Here is an 18,796-nt window from a genome sequence, read left to right on the forward strand (position 1 = left end):
TCTTCGCTACTCAGTAGCTAGGCCAATGCCTCCTATTTTGTAGTTTTGTTATACCAGCTCCCTCTTTCTAGGTCCTAATTGCTGCATTAGATGACATAAGGTAGGTAGGTTATGCTCTGAGAATGAAATTTCAGTTCCTTAGCAAAAGCTTTTATACTGGCTCACATGCCATGTTCAATGCAGGTCGGCAGAGGGACTCTGCTCATCATTGTCACTCAGGGACCAAGCTGACAGGGTTTTATTTCAGTGGGCACTTCTACAATTACAGCAGGAAGAAGAAAATGTGGAGAACCATATTCTTTGTATTTCCTCCTAGAAGTGGCACATATCATGTCCACTCATGTTGTATTATTCAAGTACACCACAAGGTTATGCCTATTGTCAAAAATAGGGGAATGTAACTATGTTCACAGGCAAGGAAAGCTTGAAGTATTCAGAAAACTACTGGGTTGGCCAAAAAGTTTGTGTAGTTTTTTATGTACAATGGCTCTACTAGTGCTTAGCTGTCTTTAACTTTATTTGAAACAGTTTTGCTGTATTGTATTGTGACAGCTGCCATATCAGCATGCATTAAAAAAAACTTAATTGAAATTGGTGAATTTTTGTGCAGCCATTTTAATATTGAAGATGGAAGAAGATACACAACATTTTTGTATATTATGCTTTATTACTTCCAGAAAGGTAAAACACAACCGAAACACAAAAAATGATTTGTGCAGTATTTGGAGAAGGTGCTATGACTGATCAAATGTGTCACAAGTGGTTTGTGATATTTCTTGCTAATTTTGATATTTTGGCCAAATAATTCTGCTGTGGGACTGTTGTATATATTGGAAGATGCTTAGCAGCACATCTGGCCTCTACCCACTAGAAGCCAATAGTGGGAGATAGCCAACACTCTCAAAACATCCAAATCAATAAAGTTGTTGGTGAAAATGAAAACTATGTCTTTTATTTTACAGAAAAAAAAATGTAACAGATTTTTTTGGCCAACCCAATACAATTACTATCTCTTTCTATTCATTCCCTTCCCTTCCTCTGCTCCTCCACCCCACACCACTTCCTCTTCCCTATCCTCTTCCATTTTCCCTCAGCTAACTATTTCTCCCAAAAGGTTTGATTTAACTTTAATATAACCTTACACCCCTTCTTATTCCAGCCCCAAGTTCTGTCTTATATGCACAGTCTTGCAAATCACAGGCACTGAAAGCAAGTCTTAGAGTTTCTTAGAGTTTCTTGAATAAAAAGTTTCAAGAGTTAATATGGATAGTCTGAAATTTCACTTAAAGGAAACCTGCAATTAGGTAGTTTGGTCAGATTCCTGGAAGGAACGGATTCCCAAGTCCATTGTGTGAGCCAAGAGTGAGAGTTTTCCATTTGCACAGAATCTATATCTCGACCCCTCATGAAAGTCAGAGTTGTTAGGGCCCTCCTGCCAAATCCAAAGCTGTGATTGAAGATACATTTACTGGCAGGTGAAGGGATTTGCATACATGCCCCAATGAGCTGACCACAAGCTCACAGAAGTGCTTTTAGTTATCACTATCAGCCAAAAAGAGTTAGGGCTCCAGGTAAACCGATTAGGTTTGGCAGAAATGCTATCTCGTTCAATAAAATTTCACTATTGACCTGTTTCACTCACTGATAAAAAGATTCCCTTCTTAACTTTGAGAAAAGAGGCTTCTATTAAACTTTTTAAAAAGTTATCCAAAGACATTTTATTACTTAAAGTACTACCTTTAGATCCACAGAGACTTGGGAACTTTGCCATCAAATTCACTTCGACTCAGCAAGAAATCTTCTTCTGTGCCCCCTGTTGAAGATTTCACGTCTTAGCCCACAATGCAGAGTTATGGCACCATCATTTATGTCCTCTTAGAAGTTCTTTGCTAAGACAAATTAGTCACTAGTCTTGCTTGTTCTATAAAGTCATGGTTTTTGGAAATTGAACTTCTCTAAGATATGATTTCTACAACTGCAAAGTATATTAGTTGGAGTGGATGGTCAGTAGAGTGTATCCCAAGTTAATTTTCTGTGACTCAGATATATCCGGAGTACTGACACCCACATATCTAACATTTCCATCAGTCTTACCCCAAATTGTGTCATAAATGTGTCAAAGTAGAGGTGTTTTATAATTTATTTCAGTTATTTAAAATAAACTCTTGAAAGACTTTACAATACTCTCTAAGCACTATTTTTAATAACAAAAATCATCATCATCCTGACAATTATCCTTCCCACCCACTCCCATCCACACCACTGAACCAAGTTTGTATTGAACTCACACACTAATCTGGCCTTACTTAAGCAAGTTCTGAATTTTATCATCATCTTCCTTGATCCCTCACTTCTGGGCTGCCAGCCAGAATGTGAACAAGAAATGTGAAGGGTCATTTCCTGAGGTGAATGCTGAATGTTTTTCAAAGTGATCGTGGGTGGCTTGGACTGCCTCAGCTTCAAAACCACTTTTTCCTGTCTTCATGCTTGCTTTTATGTGTCACTGACCAGCGTGTAGGAAACCTGAAGTTCTCTCAGCTGTGCTGGTGCAGCCTCTGTTCTTCCCAGCCCTTGTCTCATCCTTTCTTTATGGGTCAATCTCTGCTTCAGACAATGCCCTTCCCTTTCCAAAATTCATTGCTACTGTTCTCATATCTAGAGAGCACAAACTCACAGTTCTCCCTTCTTGCTGCAACCCTGCCCTCCACAGAAGCAGACTCTCCCAAGTCCTGAACTACTAACCCTTACTCTATACCTTAAATAAGACTCTTTAAGTAAAATACTTACTTAAAGAAATCACTTTTTAAATGTTTCCCATTTCCTTAGTGAAACTGATCTATTTTCTCTAGATTTATCCAGAAAAATAATCATGGCTACACATGTGGTATTCCAATTACTATAAACCTTTCATCCCACTGTAGAGACTTATACAGTATTTTATTATATAGATATTTGAGACATACAACTCTGCCTCAAGAAGGTATTTTGCTTATTTACATTGTCTATTATTTGGACATGTTGTAATGAAAAAGAAAAAGGGAGCATAGTTATTACATAAAAATTTGTATATTCAAATTTTGTGGTAAGTGTAGTGAACTGAAGAAAAAAGGAGAGAGAATAAGGGATATTTTTGCTACTCAATAATCCTTTGCACCTAAAAATAACAATAAAAGCATCAATATTAAGCCTACTAAAATTTATCTTAAATAGTTTTTTATTATTATTATATTTTAATCATTATTGTATTTTTCTATTACCATTTAGTCCCCTTCTAATCCCTACCTCCAGCAATTACCACACTCTTGTCCATGTCCATGAGTCCTTTTTCCTTTTTGCTCAATCTTTCCACTCCCTCACCTTCCCCCACCCCACTAGCTGCCATCTGCTCTCCATCTATGAGTCTGTCTCTCTTTTGCTTGTTAGTTCTTCAGTTTGTTCATTAGATTCCACATGAGTGAAGTCATATGGTATTTGTCTTTCTCTGGCTTATTTCACTTAGTATAATGTTCTCCAGGTCCATCCATACTGTCACAAAGGGTTAAATTTTCTTCTTTTTATGGCCAAGTAGTATTCCATTGTGTAAATGTCCCATAGTTGTTTTATCCACACATCTACTGATGGACACTTGGGCTGCTTCCATATCTTGGCTATTGTGAATAATGCTGCAATGAACATAAGGGTGCTTACGTTCTTTCAAATTAGTGTTTTGGATTTTTTCAGCTATATTCCCAGAAGGATCACTGGGTCAAAAGGCAGATCTATTTTAAATTTTTTAAAGTATCTCCATACTCCTCTCCACAGTGGCTGCACCAATGTGCATTCTCACCAACAGTGCAAAAGTGTTCCCATTTCTCCACATCCTCACCAACACTTGTTTGTTGATTTATTGATGATAGGCATTCTGACAGGTGTGAGATGATATCTCATGGTGGTTTCACTCTGCATTTCTCTGATGCTTAGTGGTGTTGAGCATCTTTTAATGTGTCTATTGGCCATTTGTATGTCCTCTTTGGAGAACATACAAATTAGTGGTATTTATTCAGGTCCTTTGCCCATTTTTTAATTGGGCTGTTTTTGTGGTATTGAGTTTTGTAAGTACTTTATAATGTTTGGATATTAACTCCCTATCAGATGTATGGATGAATATGTTTTCCCATTCTGGGTATTCTTACATATTTTTAAGGTCATTCAATTAAAACAAGATGTAGAGATACAAATATCTAGACTACTATTAGTTTCGTTATTAAGTCTTGGCAGGTAGTAACAAATGCTATTTATCACCAAATGCTATTTTGCCTATTCCTGGTGTGAACATATTCCTCTTTCAACCTGCTCTGAATTCTTACCTTGGAGACCAAACTTCCCCGGAGTGTCCAGAGTTCTTGCTCCTGTGGAACGGTTTTACAACAAAAGCCCATAGAAGTTGCTTTCATAACAGTCATCCTTCTCCCCCAGTTTGGTTGATTTTATTTTTAAAAGATGGCTAGCTCATTTAAAAGGAGTACTAAATGGGGTGTTTAATTGCCTTCATGTGGAATGAGAATCTAGACACTGGGTACTGCCTCAGAAGAGGGGCTGTGGTTATGAGAGTGAGCATGCACAATGAACAACTTCCATGGGAGCTGTGCTGAGAAGAGTGCTCCAGTGCACCTCATTCAGTCCAAGCACAAAAGCTGGTGCTCTTCGCAAAACTAACTTTCCCATCAACACACACTGGAACATCCTTTCCAAGGTAAAGAGACATGCAGACGCCAAACAGTGTGCCCTTTGAGTTTTTAACATGAAATCTCATGATCGCCATTTTTATAAGCAAAGGCAGTCATTTCATCTTGATTATTTGTAACTAGAGCTTGTTTTTTTCTGATTTAGATTGACAAGGTTCTTACCACCATAGACAAAAGATTAATTACACAATTGCTTTCTTTAAGAGTCTGGGATCGTAAAGGCAAGCTTCCCAAAACTTAATGCTTAAAAATACATTGTCATGAATTGAAAAGTCTATAAACAGTGACATGATGATCTTAGCACCAAACAGGCACTCCTTGAATCTTCCCCACTAACTCCCAGATGTTATAAGAAATACTTCTTCAGTACTCCTGACATTTCTTCCCTATGAAGGTTGTTAACCAGAGGAATCCCTGATGTCTTGCTGGCCCAGACTCACACTACTGCTGGAGACCAGTAAATTTGGGGTGCATAAGAAACCTGCTAGGCTCAGTCCTATCCTTTTTTTGAAGAATGGACTTTATCTGAGAAAGCACACATTGTTCTCTACTCCCCTATGCTTAAATTGTGCAGAGCCTGTCCTGCAGGGAGAAACTTGCCTCACTCAATGCTAACTTAAACTGAATGGTTAAGTCTGCCTCATTCTGGTGTTCAATATGAACCTGACCATTTAGCTAACACTGCAAACCATATCTGCAATATGTTGTGATGTTTTAGTCTCCATATTTTTGTTTTCTTTTTTCACCAATTTGTCCAAAACAGAAAAAAGGAGGAGGGTGTGTTTTGCTTTGTTTTTATTGGTTGGCCCAACTTATGTGGCAAAAAAAAAATTAGGATTTTAAAGGAAAGATATTCATTTACTAATAGGCTTGGAGACTTTACAGATGCCTGGAATAAATAAACATTGTTGCATTCTAATACCAAAAGCATTCACCTGAAAAGAGATTGTCAATAAACTATGGACTATGCTGTAGACATTACTCAGCATTAGTATATTAGAAACCCAATAATACCATACAGGTGATCTATACTTTAACTATAGTGCTTTACAGAAAGCCAGTATGCAAAAGAACTGACTTAAAACAGATACTTTCCCGTAGATATAATGTTAAGCTGGGAGGTGTCATCTTACTTAAGAATCAGAGACTTTATCAACAAATATCTATTCAAATATCAATTCCAAAGAAATTGCATGTTTGAAATATCCTTTGGAGTTATTTACCCCCAGTAGTAGTCTATGAAATGTGAGTCTCATAAGATGTTACTTTCAATATGAAAGTTTCCTAAGTCAACAAATCTTAGATAACACATAGTGCTATTATTTCTCCTCTTGAAGCTTGACAAAGTCCACTACAATATTAAACTGCTCTATGAAGCCTTGCTTTATTTGTTTTAATCCCGTATTCATCAAACATGCATAACTATAGAATATCATTTTCAAGTAACACCAATTAATTTCCATGGAACATACTTTGGGAAATGCTATCTTATAACAGCAAGTATTATAAAAGTATAACACTGGAATTTTGTAAGCCATGCTGACAGATAGTATATCTGCCCTTTCCTGGTACCCTTGGGATTATATGAAATGCAGGGAAGAGGACCAAACTCACAAACTCCAGTGAGTTTAAGTAACATAAAATTTTGTATGATGCATGTATCAAACATTACATTGTGAAGCTCTAAGCCAGAGACTCTCTGGGTACTTTACCTGTGTTACACCCATTCCCCTCTCCAGCAATCAGTGAGGGTGGACACCTTGGAGAGAACTTGGCTCTCTCTTCCTATGACTTTAACTGTATTCCTTGAGTCAGAATAAACCAAGGATTTTCTCTCAGCTCCTGCCCAAACTAGCCATCATCTTGTCTCCCTGCTAGTACCACAACTGCTTTCCTGGGTGCTCAAATTATAACTTCTCAACTTTCCACCATCTGGATAGTGACAAGCAATGGACAAGTTGTTAATTGTTTAACTCTCTATTTCAGTGAAATTTCCTTAAATTCCATTCTTTAAGTTTCATTGTCTCACCTTAGAGTCACAGTTTCCAAACTGGGCACCCAAGGCACCCCAGAACACCATTGTGATCTCAGGAAAACGTTATATTTGACATCTTTGAGATATCACAGAAACTCTTAGCTCAAGATAGTTCAGAGTTTCAACATTAAGTCACATTATATACCTTTCCATGATAGTCATCTCTCTGCAAAATTAATTTGGGTAGTTGCTATGATAAAAAGCAACTATTTCATGAAAATCAGTATGGAATAGGAAGTGAAGGTGGTTCAATCTGATTCCAAAGTTTGAGAAACTGGGAAGACCAAACTGATACACATAATACTGTTCTGTATTTTGTACGAATACATTACTTGTATAACATATTAGTACTGTATTTTGCCATGTATAATGAACACTTTTTGCCCAAATTTGGGGGGAAAAATAAGGATGCAAATTATATGTGAGTACTAATAATTCTGTATCTATATAAGGGTTTTTAATTCTTTTATTTATGCTTATGCATTAAAAGTATAACTCTAGAAAGCAATAACAATATCCATATGCAAAATAATGCATTGGAATACAATAATCAGTTTTGTTTCTAAATCAAAATAAATAAATAATTGAATTAAAAAATTAAAATGAAAGATTTTTTTCCTGAAAGTTTGGGTCAAAAATGTGAGTGTACGTTATACACAGGAACACATTATACACAGCAAAATATGGTAAATATCTGTAGTTATTTAAAAATAAAATTAAAAAATATGAAATCATGTATATTATTTTTCAAATGACTATTAAGTTGTTGGGTATAAATGCTTAAGTTGTTTGGACCTATCTGATAAACAGAACTGTTAGGCACTCTTTTGGCCCAGGTGTGCTGTAAAACATGTACTGGAACACTAAGAGCACTGCGACCTGAGAAAGTTTAAGATCCTTTGCCTCAGACATTTAAAGCAAGAAAATATAAGAGATTTCAGCCTAGACAAAGAAACATCTCTCTATGGGTTTTTAACCTCCCTCCTTAAAAAAAATACTATAACAATGTGAAAAATCGGAAAAGTATTATATACAAGGTCTGTCCAGATAAAGTCCAACCATTGTAATATAAAAAGGATGGTTTATGCAACACCAGTGTAACCTGGCAGCCAAAAAGAGTGGACTGGAATGCACATGCGTAAACAATGACATTGCACTAGTCAGTAGGGCGGTAGACACGGTTGAGTGAGCATGTGTACTTTGTGGCCATTGCATTCAAAATGACTGAATGAGTAGAGCAACTAATCTGCATCAAATTTTGCTTTAAACTTGAACATTCCTTCATGGAAACTATTCAGATGATCCAGAAGGCCACAGCTATGGGCAATTGGTAATTGGCTGCCTCATCACACAACACACCTGCTGATGCATCACATCTCATGCAGTTTTTGGTGAAACACCAAATCACCCATATGACTCAGCCCCTCTAGAGCCCAGATTTGGTGCCTTGCAACTTCTAGCTTTTCCCAAAACTAAAATCACCTTTGAAAGGGAAGAGATATCAGACCATTGATGAGGTTTAGGAATACACAACCAGGCAGCTGATGGCCATTGGGGGAACTATGTGAGGTCCCAAGGTGCCTACTTTGAAGGGGACTGAGGTATCATTGTCCTATGTACAATGTTACTTGTATCTTTTACCTTCCTTAATAAATGTCTCTTTTTTTCACATTACATGGCTGGATACCTTCTGGACAGACCTCTTGCACATATCAAAAGATAATTCTACTGATACACTAAAACTAAGCCAAACATAAGTACTTTTTAAATTTATAAAAAAAAAATGTATCCTTATGTAAGAGAAAGTAATTAGATGCATTCTCCATTGTATGAGTCTGAGGAAAAAATAAAACAGAAATAAATACTCATTTTTGATGTGTTAGACATGAGAAAGCAGTGACAAGAGATGGTTTAATTCTGATAAACAGAAGCTGAGAGAGTTACAAATGCTACAAGTGCTACAGCTGACATATCTCTCCCCTGAGATCCATTTTTATTTCTTGGTTCTCTTCAAGACCACAGTTATATGTGCCAATCATATAGCTATAACCATAGTTCACAAGAAGAGATTAATATCTCTTCACTCTATGACACATTCTAATTAAAGAAAGTCTGCCTAAGTTTAGGAAAGACCACATCCGAGAGCCAAGCACTGGGGACCAGGAAACTAAGAAACTATTTCTGCCACTCTTCTCTCTTTTCCATTTTGTTTAGGTACCCAATGCATATATTTATATTTTCATTTAAGTTCTCAGGGTTAAAATGATTGAATAAGGAAAACAGAAGGAAGCTATAAATTATCGAGTTTAGTTCAAAACCAAATCATCCTACAAATCCACCCAAGACACAAAGAGTTCTAAACTCCTGCCTGATTTTGCCAGAGGGAAAGAACCTTGATTATTGGGTTGGCCAAAAGTTCATTTGGTTTCTTTCATAAGATGGCTCTAGTAGCACTGGTTGTCTTTAACTTCATTCCAGAAAATGTTGTTACATTGCATTGTGACAGCTGTCATATACAATGTGCATTTTTTAAAAAACATCAAAATTGGTGAGTTTTTGTGTAGCCATTTTAATATTGAAAATGGAAGAAAATAAGCAACATTTTCATCATATTATGCTTCACTATTTCAAGAAAGATAAAAATGCTACTTTTCAGCATGTTTTGCCTTTTAGGCAAAAAAAAAAAGATTTAGGAAGTGTATGGAGAAGGTGCTATGACTGATCGAATGTGTCAAAAGTTGTTTATGAAGCTTTGTGCTGAGGATTTCTCACTGGACGATGCTCCACAGTTGGGTAGACCAGTTGAAGTTGATAGCAATAAAATCAATACATTAATTGAGAATAAACAATATTATATCACATGGGAGACAGCTGACATACTCAAAATATCCAAATCAGTAAAGTTCTTGGTGAAAACAAAAAATGTATCTTTTATTTCATGGGAAAAAAAATATACAGACTTTTTGGCCAACCCAATACTCTCTTGAGCAGTCACAGTCTTGTTTCTATTTTCTAGCCTGTTGTTTTCCTCTCTTCCCCAACTTCTTGTCCCCATCCCCAAGGGCTGCTCCAAGAGCTGCTTTCCTTTATTAACGCTCATCCCTGGCAATCTGAAAATCACCACCCTATATCACAATCTTGCTTCAAAGATTAACTAAGACCTACTATAAGCATTCAAAATCATCAAACTGAGTTCTAAGTCATGAAGTATTCATAACTGTTAGATATTTTTTACACCCTGGCTGGGTAGGTCAGTTGGTTAGAGCATCATCCCAGTATGTCAAGGTTGTAGGTTCAATCCTTAATTAGGGCACATACAAGAATCAACCAATAAATGCATAAATAAGTGGAACAACAAATCAATGTTTCTCTCTCACCCCACCCCTACTCTGTCTCCTTCTCTCTATATAAATTCAATAAATATTTTTTAAAGAATTTTTTACATCATCTTATAATTTAACCCCCTGAATCCTCAGACGATGAAAGTGGGTGACATATTAAATGACTCGCCTAGGCTCACAGATTTAGGGAAATATAAGAATAGCATATACTGCTTCTGTATTGCTATCCTTTTTTAAAGTCTCTGAATAAGCACAAATATACAGCAAATATTGATGCAATGTAGAAATCATTAATCCACTGTCACAGATCTGGAGGGGTATTAGAGGCTTCAATTCAGCTCCACAAAAACACCATCCCATTGCTCTAAAGTGATCAGGGCCCCACATCCTTGCTGGTCTTACAGCACTGGATTTCCAAATGAAATTTTCGGGGGATGTCCAGGAAGAGCTAGCCTAGTCCTGAGGAGCAAATGTGAGGAGTGTGCCCTCTAGTGACAGCTGCCCACTCTGCAGGACATGACAAGCTAGAACAGTGACCCTACTTTAATGGTCCTTTGATGCTTCCATGATGGAACCTTCCATGATGGAACCTTCCATCAGGAACCTTTCACAAAAGTGCCTGTGATTTCACAGTCCCAGAAACACCCACCAGCCACTTCTCTCAGAGCTGTGCTGTTTGGAGCAGGGTCCCACAGACACTCTGCGACCAGGGCCCATGGTCTCTCACACTTACTTAAGTGATCCTTCAGGTATAGGGGAAATTCTCTCTCCATCATGATTACCTAAGACATTTTTCCTATGCTTATTAATTCCTTTTTCCTTCTTTATTTCTGTACACATACTGAAAGAGTACATGTCAAGTGCCTAGAAAAGAGCCTTACACAGTACTCAACAAGCATAAGCTGCTATTATTCTCTCTCTTCAGTTTTTCAGAATAGGCCTTGATAGTACATATTCCAAGATTTTGAGTCCAAGACATTAATTGAATGTATATATATACATTGTTCTAATTACTTCATATGTACTAATTCATTTAATTGCCGCACCTGCTGGAGGCTGCTATAACTTTTATTTCTGTTTAATAAGTCAGAAAACTGTGGCACACAGTAAATTAAATAATTTTCCCAAGACCATGCAACTAGCAAGTGCTGGAGCTGGGATTTGAACCTATGTAGTCTGTCTCTAAAGCTTATATAGTTAATTATTACACTAAACAAAGATTCCAAATGCCAATTTCCTTGAAGGTGAAAAAAAAATCTGGTACTTTAGATCCTCTTAGGGAAACAAAGAATTTGAGAAAAATAGTAAAATGGTTGAGAACAATAGGGTTAAGCTCCATATTGAAAGGATATTCCTAATAATGTTGACACATTACTTATATGAGGGGTCCCAAGGTACATATAAAAAATACAATTCTACTCTACTATAATTTTGACAATTCTAAATATAAATTATTAGTTATAATAAGCATTAAGCCAACAGTTGACAAATAATTTTTTCTTGCCTTTTTAGAATTTATACAGTATTCTAGAAGGCATGCTTTCACGATGTTTTAAATGTATATTTACTGTTGAAAAAATTATTCTTGCATAAAATAATGTTATATGTTGTTTTGTCCAAACTCCAACTTTTTCATTTTTCCTAAAAGAAAAGTTAGATGTGAAATTATTTCCCAATGCATATTTATCACAAAGTTTTATGTTTAAATGATATATAATCCAGCATCTAGCATTATTACTTTGAGAAAAATATTGATTTTAATTGTAAATGTTCAGAATTAGAAACATTAAGAAGGGTTTGAAATTTATTCATTTTAATGTGCCATAATCTGATTAATCACAGCTTAAAAATACTTAATCATATTCATTCACAATACCTAATTCTCCTATTAGACTTAAAGAAGAAGAATATAATGCAAAATGTCTGTCAGTGTGAATAGGCAATGTCCAATGGGCATTTCCTACTAGCAAATTGTCAAAATCAGGCCACCCAGGGTTCAGAGTCCCAACAAGCATATGTGCACCAAGTAGCAATGCCACCTGGCATTTAGATCATGTGTCTCAGTTCTCCTGCTACTGCAAATGCCCAATGGGCATTGCATATACAACATAGCCTGAGCTGTATGAGCCCCCTTTCTCCACAATGTCCTCAGCCTCCACCTGCTCTAATGTCCCTGGCACTTAAGGCCCATGTCAGAAACTTACCTATCAGATACACTTCACCTTCCTATCAGCAGGTGTGTAGCCCAATGAGGTAGAACTCACAGGTCACCAACAACTAAAGGTTACTTCTCCTTAACAGCCCCAAACCCCCAACCCTCCTGTGCTGACCTACTCTATGTCTGCTCTCATGCTTACAATTTCTACATGAAATACTGCAATGTCCACTCAGGCTCCTAGTCTTCCTAACTCCAGTCTTCCTCCAACTGATGCATATACAGGGTGATAGCACTTTTCATTGAAAATATTATGAAACTAATATATACTTGTTCAGTATAGAAAGAGAAAAAAAATGTGCAGCACAGAAAATATATAAGGAAAAGTGAGTCTCCAACTTGCCATGCACTTCAGGCCATTTTTATCTGAATGAATCCCACATATGTTTTCTTTCTCTGTTAAAAGGGAAACAAACATTTGAGTTGGATTTCCTGGTCTTAACCATTCCTACCATGCATGAGAGGGCTGGCCAGATGAATGCACTTCTGATGGCCAGAATGGCCATTCTTTCAGAATGCACCATGATGCCACTTGTCACTTCCAAAAATCTTACAAATTTAATCTTCCTCTTAGGCACAGAATGTTTTCAGTTGAAGTGACAAGAATGGCCTTTTTCCTGAGGAAGCTGTCTCTCAGCTTTAAGAAGATAGTACATGGATCTGGGAGGCACCATCCTACATAGGCAATATCCACAGTGGTTAGATACGCAGACTCTGTGGCCAGACAACCGAGGCTTGCATCTTGGCTGTATCACCCATGCACTATGGGACCTTCAACAAGTCACTTAACCTCTCCATGCTGTGGTCCCTTGTCTGTGAAATAGGGATGATAACAATAGTATTTCTTCACAGAATAGATAAGATGATTTAATGAGTTAATATTTGTAATGTGCTCATTAAAATGCCTGGTAGATACTAAGTATTATTAAAATGTCTGTTAAGTAAATTTTAAAATAGTCCATGACACTAATTATATAAACACATAGCTTGACTGAATGTGTTCCCACTCAGCTTGACTTCCAGCTCCTCCTCCACATCCTATCTTTGTGAGTATTGGGACTACATGCAGAGATCACAACTTACCAAGTCAGTCATTTCATTTAATGGATAAAATTTCAGTGTAAATCTTCAGTGTTTGGATTTCAAATTAAGTGTATGATCAAGCATTAATGGTGTGATGATGGTTAACCTTAAAATGGAAGATATTTTTACAAAGAAATTTCTATTCCTTTTCAGGCAGTGAAAAAATTATTTATTATGTATTAAATTTTTGCTCTGCAAAGGAAAGCAGATTGATGAGCTGTTGGGGCCTGAATAATTCTTCAGGTTGAAAGATGCCTTTTGGTTGTATTAATCACTTAGGCCAGAACTAAAGTACACACAGGAGAGCCTTGTTGCTCACAATCTCCTGCCCAGCCCAGCCAGCACCCAGCTTGCACCTTGTGAAAGCAGATCTTTCCCTGCAGCACTGGGCCAACCAAAGGTTCCTCATCCAGGTTGTCTTCAGCTATTCTGCAGTACCCATCAAGTTTCCTCGTTTGCATTGATTTTAAGAATTTGAATCAACATTAAATTAAAGTTTAAGATTTCACTTTAAGCCAAATAAAAGCCCACTTCTCACCCTGAAAAATCCTAGTGTAATGAATGCAGCTCCCAGGAGTCCAGTTCCATAGTGCCGACCTCACTTGGCTCCTGTTCTTTTTCTTCCTCCTCACTCTTCCTCCGCCTGACTTCATAAGCAGTCACTTATAAGGAGAAATTGCCAGCACGAGCGCCCCTCACACTTTGTTACTATATCAATAAAAATGTTAAACACTGGCTTTAAAAATTGAAGCATGGATACTTCCTGATTGGTGTTTAACTGTTTTTATAGAGAGATGATACTTCCTCATTTTCATTTACCCAGCACCACGCTAGACTCTGAGTATATGGGGGTGGAGAAGATACACATGGTTTGTGCCTTCACAGAGCCCAGCTTCTGCCAGGAGGAATGGACAAAACAAGCTATCTCACAATAAATAAGAAATTATGATTAAATTACATGGTGAAATGAAGTGAAAGTCTAGAGCAAAACAGAAGAGAACTTACTTTAGAGGAGGGCTTTTCATCCTTGGTCACCACGTTAGAATCTCCCAGGGAGCGTTTAAAACTCTTAAGTGACACCCCAGATCAACTAAGGAGTGTCCAGGGGTAGGATCAGGCACCAGTTGATAAAGCTCCCCAAATGATTCCAAAGCATAGCCAAGATTGAGAACCATTGCTTTACTCTTCCAGAAAAATACTACAAAGCTACAAACACCTATGAGCAATTGGTTCCTTTGTGGTTAACTTAAACTTATTATTACTAGTTGTGTGACCTTAAAAAAGCAATTTAACCTCTTTATACTTCAATTTCCTCATTCACAAAATGGATGTAATGTCACCTTTCAGTGCCTGCTGTATTAAAGATCATGCATGTTCAAGTGCTTATCACAGTAACCTTCACCTAGAAATGGCTCCATAAATGTCTGCCATCTACATTATTGTTGCTGCTGCTGTCTCTGTCATTGTCATTGTTATTATTGTTGTTACTTGCTTTTTTGCAGTGGATTAGAAATTCCTCAGGGCTTCAAGCTGCCCACCACAGAAATTTGGTGGCAATACATTGGCAGGATTTTCTCAGGCCTTTAGCAAACTGCAAAGATTTACCTTCAGATGTCTCCTGTTGCTTGTACTTCCCTAGCACTGTTTTTCTGTTCCACATATTTCCTTCTTGCCTTGAATAAAAAGAAATGCCAGCCTCTATACCGAAGACATAGGAGGGTACACAATTTCCCTGGGGCCATTAGACACTGCAGATAGTCCTTTCCCTGCCTTTATCCCGTCCAAATCTTCTGGCAGCTAACTTTCCCAATTCACCCTAGAATTTTCCTTCTTAACTCAATAAAGCCCAATGGCCACTGATCTATTTCTTTACTAATAAGCTGAGCAAGTTTCTACTTTTCTTTCCTGACCTCAAAATAAAACTTCAGAAAAAATAACTTTGTACTTTTTTCCCAAACATGCAATTTATTTACATATCTATATCTATATCTATGTCTATCTATCTATTTCTACACAACTTCCAACTTATCTGCAAAATGAAAATTTCAAGAATTCTCAGGCCTTATTAAAACATTGCCAATTATAACACCATCACACGCAAAAATCTGCCCCTAGGACAGGACTATGACCCAGTCCCAACTGATGATAAAAATACTTATTTTTTGGTAATATCAGACACGGGAAAATGATGTTTCTGGAAAAGATGTACACAGACACACACTGAAGCTTGTGAGGATGTAGCCATGCACAGCTGCCTCTGTGTGATAGAATCAGTCCAATGTGTGAAGACTCTCAGGCAGGTGTTCAGAGTCCTCACCAGCATTATTCAGAATGAATTACAGCCAGCTGCCACCTCGATGATAGATTACTAATATTTAATTTCATTTCAAATCACTTTTCTTGGTTTCACATGTAAGGGTTGAGATCCAACTGTGGTTAGCAGAGTGGAGAAAGCAAATAACTGATATGTCAAATTGATGTACTATACGTAGTAAGCACACAGACCCTCGCATGACTGGGGAGCCCAACCTTGGATGCCCAGGAGGAATTAGGAAGCATCTATATTACTAGGTCATGAGAGGGCAAAGCATACCATTGCTCTTCAACCTGGTTACAGAGATAAGAGAAAAAAATCTGATGGGACTACAATGGTGGAGATCCACAACATAGCTCTGAGCACTTGCAAATGGTTGGTACAGTCATATGAGCCACTGGATTCAGACAATCCAGACACATGGAAATATGTGTATTTTCCTTCTCTGTATTCTTCTTGCTCCTAACCTCTCTGTAACCCAGGACTGTTCTCCTCCTGAGAATAAGAATAGGTTCAGTGCTCTCTGGCCCAGCAATCAGACTCCAAAGGTATGATTTCTCATTCTATTGCTCAATGCAGACTGAGTTGGAAACATCAAAGGCACTGCTAGTCAAGACCTTTAATGCAATTCATAGAAACAGCAAGATGGGAAAAGGCAAAACAATAACAAACAAACAAAAACCAAAGATAATGAAAGCGTAAGAACATTTTCCAAATCTCAAAATATTGTCAGCTACAGTTTAGGATTAAAACTTGGCTCTGGCATTAGCCATTTAAGTATTTGTCCCATATTGAATGCAATGTAAGGCATTTTATACTCTACCAATTTTTATTTTTCTTCTTAAATGATTACAAAATAAAGGATCTGCTTTAAAAACCTACATAATAAATATAACAGATTAAGGAGAAAAGCCACCAAGTGGCTGGTGCATGAATTACTGAGGGGAAATGCAATATCTTTGAGACATACAATTCAGGGCATTTTTTAACCTCATCGATTTCTGTTGTTTGGAGGATGCACTCTGGCAAAGAACACTTGCCTCTGGGCACATATTACACAGTGAAATAGAAAGAGATAGTATCTGCCAAAAGAATTTATAATCCTTAGGAAGAAGATAAACATCTCACACTCATACCTTGTTAATATGCATAAGCACACAACCTAATTGTGTAAAAAGGATTTAGTATTCTGGGTTTTGATGCTTCATGGAGTTAAGCATCAATGAGCACATATCAGGGAGCTCAGTTATTCAAGAAACCTTTTCCATAACTTTCTATTAAAACCTATTGTTTATGAATTGTCAGCAGGAGATGCACTACATGCCAGGGATTGGAGTAAATGCTCTAGTGCATCTTGACCTCAGGCATCAGAGTACACCCAAGGACAAGCAATAATCCTTCAGAAATGGGCTGATAATGGGTCCACATTGCTTAAAAATGAAATGCCCTTTCTCACAATGAAATGCCTGAAGGAAATGTTCATATCTTGGGTCCAAACATTTGATGCTTCAGAATCCCCTACACATGTGCTTCTTTCCCTTTGTGTTCAGAGGATGTGTGGTGCAAAATTCTGGTATATTCTTTGTGAGTCCAGTATGTGATACCATTAAAATATCTCAAATAAATAAGTAAACTAGGGGAAAATAAGCAATTCTAATAAATTACCCAGGGCAGAGAATTTGTACAGCTCATGGAGATAGGAGGGACTGTATCTCCAGGCACAACTCCAGGGGTCTGTTCACACAGGAGACCATGTAAATGCTGCCTAGGGGCTGAAGACTGGAAACTCCAAGCCACTACATGAGCTCCCTTTTATCTGCTTTGTGGAGAGCTTTTGGGTAGATTTCATGACAGTCTGAATATACTGATCTAGGTTTCTTGGAGAGAAATTATACTGCCTTTAAAAACTGTTTTCTCTACTTGTGGTTTTCCTACTTGTTCAAGAAAAGTAAAGAACAGAAGAGGAAAAATGTTGGGAACCGCCCTGACTGGTATCAGAAGCTAAAACCCCCGCCTAGGCTAAGGCTAAGGGAATGCCCTTGGAACCCTAAGCCAGCAAGGAGACAAGGGCTTATCTCCCTGGCAGGAATGCTGCTTCTGCTGCTGAACCCCAAAAAGCTTGGTCGGTTAGCCAAAGACGGGTAAGATTCCCCAAGGGGGGAACGACCTAAGGCAGGCACGATCACTTTGGGAGGCCCCCCAAAAGAAGGACTTTGGGGGCTGCAGCAAAGGAGGGTGACGGACCCTCGCTCCTCGGCTTTGACATAGCCTGAGTTCTCATCGTCTGGGAGAAAATCTTATTGCCTTAGTTCCCGTCCTAAGCCTGAAACAATGACAGGGTGGTATAGCTCAGTGCTGAAAAGGAGCGGATTCCCCAGGTGATCAGGCCTAAGAAAGAACATGTAAATTACTGTGAAACCTTCTTTGTTTAGAATGCTCTCAGTTGAATGAGAGGGGTCCAAGGAGGAAGTTGGTTCCTCAAAGTCTTACAGCTCTTTGACCCCCACTCAATAGACCAGCAGAGTTCCTTGTTTTCTATAGTTCCTTACTTCCCCCTGATAAGTACTGTACTTTACCTGAATTATTATGCAAAATGAGCCCAATAAAAGCATGTGTGGACGGTAAATCGAGGCCCTCCCCACTAGGGGGGGTGGCCATTTCGTTCCTACTTCCCCACAGAAACTAGTTTGTCTCTGTGCATGTGTGTTTTGTTTCTCGCGTGTTTTTCAGCAAGCCGTCCACAGCATTCCGTGGTCACTGCTGGCCGGTGACCCACACACAACAGAAAAACATACCTTGTGCACATCCTGTGTCACACACAGTAGTACAGGCTGAGCACTTTAAACATGCACAGCTGTCATTAATCATCATCACAACCTTAGGCTGAGTTGTTAGTATCCCAATTTGCAGAATCTCAGTGAAAACTGAGACCCGGAGAGGTGAAGAGGCTTCCCGAGGAAGAGCAAGACAGGATATTGAAGAGCCTAAGTGTGAAGTTGGGACTCTCACTCTTTTGAGATTTGTGTCCTTTCAACTACAACTTGCCTTCCAAGAGGGCAGAACTCAGGCAGGCAGGAAGCGCTC

The sequence above is a fragment of the Phyllostomus discolor genome, chromosome 3, assembly GCF_004126475.2.
Source record: "Phyllostomus discolor isolate MPI-MPIP mPhyDis1 chromosome 3, mPhyDis1.pri.v3, whole genome shotgun sequence".
Taxonomy (NCBI): Eukaryota; Metazoa; Chordata; class Mammalia; order Chiroptera; family Phyllostomidae; genus Phyllostomus; species Phyllostomus discolor.